The 2,969-nt window shown below is 44.9% G+C and overlaps 1 pseudogene across 1 annotated transcript in view; it reads left to right on the forward strand.

Annotated features, from left to right (window-relative positions):
• The first annotated feature begins 2,778 nt into the window (after positions 1–2,778).
• LOC111651192 (putative histone-lysine N-methyltransferase PRDM6 pseudogene) overlaps positions 2,779–2,969 on the forward strand; it is a 3,152-nt pseudogene continuing 2,961 nt past the window's right edge. The window contains exon 1 of the transcript XR_015436919.1: positions 2,779–2,921. The product of XR_015436919.1 is annotated as a putative histone-lysine N-methyltransferase PRDM6 pseudogene (transcript). The remainder of the gene's footprint in view (positions 2,922–2,969) is intronic.

Below are 2,969 nucleotides of genomic sequence, written 5' to 3' on the forward strand. Positions count from 1 at the left end.
AAAACAACATATTAAAAAGTTTAATGTTCAAAAATAATTGTTCTGATTCAGAACTAGATTGTAAATATATGAAAATCACAGCGACTCGTGGATTTTAATACAGTGACTATGAAGCTCCACAATGTTTGTGTTTCATGTGATGAAACTTTATTTAAAACAGCAGCAGCAGCAGCAGCTGAGTGATGACGTCGTCCTGTTGTTGTGTGGTCGTCTTTATTTTCTGTTGAGATCAAACCTGTGACATCATCTCCTCACTGTCTCCTCTGTCTCCTCACTGTCTCCTCTGTCTCCTCACTGTCTCCTCTGTCTCCTCGTCTCCTCTGTCTCCTAGTCTCCTCTGTCTCCTCACCGTCTCCTTGTCTCCTTGTCTCCTCTGTCTCCTTGTCTCCTCACCGTCTCCTCTGTCTCTCTGTCTCCTCGTCTCCTCTGTCTCCTCAGTCTCCTCTGTCTCTCTGTCTCCTCGTCTCCTTGTCTCCTCATCAGCTCCTCTGTCTCCTCTGTCTCTCTGTCTCCTCATCGTCTCCTCGTCTCCTCTGTCTCTCTGTCTCCTCGTCTCCTCTGTCTCCTCGTCTCCTCTGTCTCTTCATCAGCTCCTCTGTGTCCTCATCGTCTCCTCTGTCTCCTCTGTCTCCTCGTCTCCTCTGTCTCCTCGTCTCCTCTGTCTCTTCATCAGCTCCTCTGTGTCATCATCATCTCCTCTGTCTCCTCATCGTCTCCTCTGTCTCCTCTGTCTCCTCGTCTCCTTGTCTCATCTGTCTCCTCTTTCTCCTCTGTTTCCTCTGTCGTCTCCTCTCTCTCCTCTGTCTCCTCGGTCTCCTCTGTCTCCTTGTCTCCTCTGTCTCATCATCGTCTCCTCTGTGTCCTCGTCTCCTCTGTCTCTTCATTGTCTCCTCTGTCTCGTCATCATCTCCTCTGTCTCGTCATCATCTCCTCTGTCTCCTCTGTTTCCTCTGTCTCCTCATCGTCTCCTCTGTGTCTTCGTCTCCTCTGTCTCTTCATTGTCTCCTCTGTCTCGTCATCATCTCCTCTGTCTCCTCTGTTTCCTCTGTCTCCTCATTGTCTCCTCTGTCTCCTCTGTCTCCTCGTCTCCTCGTCTCCTTGTCTCCTCGTCTCCTCTGTGGTGTCTCAGACACATCAGTAACTTCATGAAAGTCTTTGTTAAAAACACTGAATTGAACTGATTGAATGAGTTTTGCTTCATGTTCAGATTCTCCACATTTGTCCAGATGTTGTCCAGATGTTGAGCTCTGTTTCAACTAATATTAACAACACACAGGTGTCTGCACAATGTACCTTCTTTTCTCATTGTCAACAATAAAAAAATTCCCACATTCAGACCTGTCAGCGAACGCCTCAGACTGACAGTTGCTGTGTCTGATCCGCCACTGTTTCCTAAAACTAATGAAACCCATCAGTGAGTCGCCTCGTCGCCCTGGGCAACATCCTCCTTCATCACGTCATCATGTCGGACCGACACACTGATGCTTTGGGTTTTTAATGGGATTTGCTGAGTCGAGTATAAACAGATTTTGTTTTAAAAGCACCTGTGGGATTTTACAACGTAAGACGACTCCGATGATTCTTCGTTCTTTGTTCAAACTATTTGATCAGTATTTTATCATAAGTGTGATTGTAATGTGTTAACGTGATTATTTGACACTAATGAGTTTCCGTACATTGATCCGGTGCTTCAGATCAGCTGAGCTGGTTCCAACAGTTCACACACTGGAATAAAACTCTCAGTTTAAGCTGCAGGATTGTGGAGAATTCAGCCTGTGAGATTTTTCCCATTTACTCGGCCGTGAACCTGTGCTACATTTAGTGGTTTATAAATGAGCGTAATCTGGTTTAATTAACTTCAATCAATCATGGTGTCGAACAGCCGTCGCTCTCTCAGATGGAGGATATTTAATTTTGGGAAAAACATAAAAAAAAAGCAAGATTAACATCCTGTTCCTCTCGGCCTCTCCTGCTCTGCGCGGCTCTGTGGGAGTTTTCTGTCCAGATAATAATCTCTCATTATGTTGCTACAGTCAATTAACATCCATTACTGTCAGACTACATCTCTGAGTAAATGTTGACGCTCGCTAATTCCCAGCAATACGCTGCTCGCCACATTTAACCTGGAAAAACACAGAGGACTGTTTCCCTCATTTGGACTTCGTCAGGATCCTGCTCCGTCTTTCCTTTTTCCCTTTTTCCTTCAGTTTCGGTTTTTCACTTTTTTACGCGACCACAGGAGCCAGAGCTGAAGGATCACTTCATCTTCTGACTGTAAACACCAATACAAAAACACTTCAGGTCAATGTTTGAACCATGAATCATTCCACCTGCTCTGCTGCTTCATGCACTTTTGAAATCTTTTAGTTTACACGATGCGTTCAGGGTTCCTGCAGGTCCACACGTCTCAAATTCAACATCAACGCTGCATTTACTGTCTCCTGTACAAAGAAAAGGGCCGTGGATAAAAGGATTTGCTGATGTCAGAATAAAAGACACTTAAAATAAATGAAAACACATGGAAACACTGGTGTGACATAGAATAACAAATTTAAAATACACAAAAAACTGTTGAATTATGATATAAAATGATTAAAATCAGAGACTCAGGACATAAACGCAGCGTTCAAACCTTAAAAATCTCATTTCAGTTACAAATGTTTTTGTCTTGTTTTTAAACTTCATGCTGCATGAGTAAATGTTTTGTGTTGGTGTGTGTGATTTTTCTTTATTGTTATAAAAGGTTAAAGTCTGTTTAATCTTGGTCTCCAGGTTGCGACATGTGCGCGGACAACAGGAACGGCGAGTGTCCGATGCACGGCCCTCTTCACTCTCTGCGCCGACTCGTCGGCACCAGCAGCTCGGCGGCTCCCGCCACCCTGCCGGACGTCCCTGATTGGCTCAGAGACCTGCCCAGAGAGGTGAGACAGCTCCGCCCACCTGTCTGTCTGTCTGTCTGTCTGTCTGTC

This window comes from Seriola lalandi, unplaced genomic scaffold, assembly GCF_002814215.2.
Source record: "Seriola lalandi dorsalis isolate HSWRI2012SDOR001 ecotype SW California unplaced genomic scaffold, Sedor1 jcf7180002053492, whole genome shotgun sequence".
In the NCBI taxonomy this organism is placed as follows: Eukaryota; Metazoa; Chordata; class Actinopteri; order Carangiformes; family Carangidae; genus Seriola; species Seriola lalandi.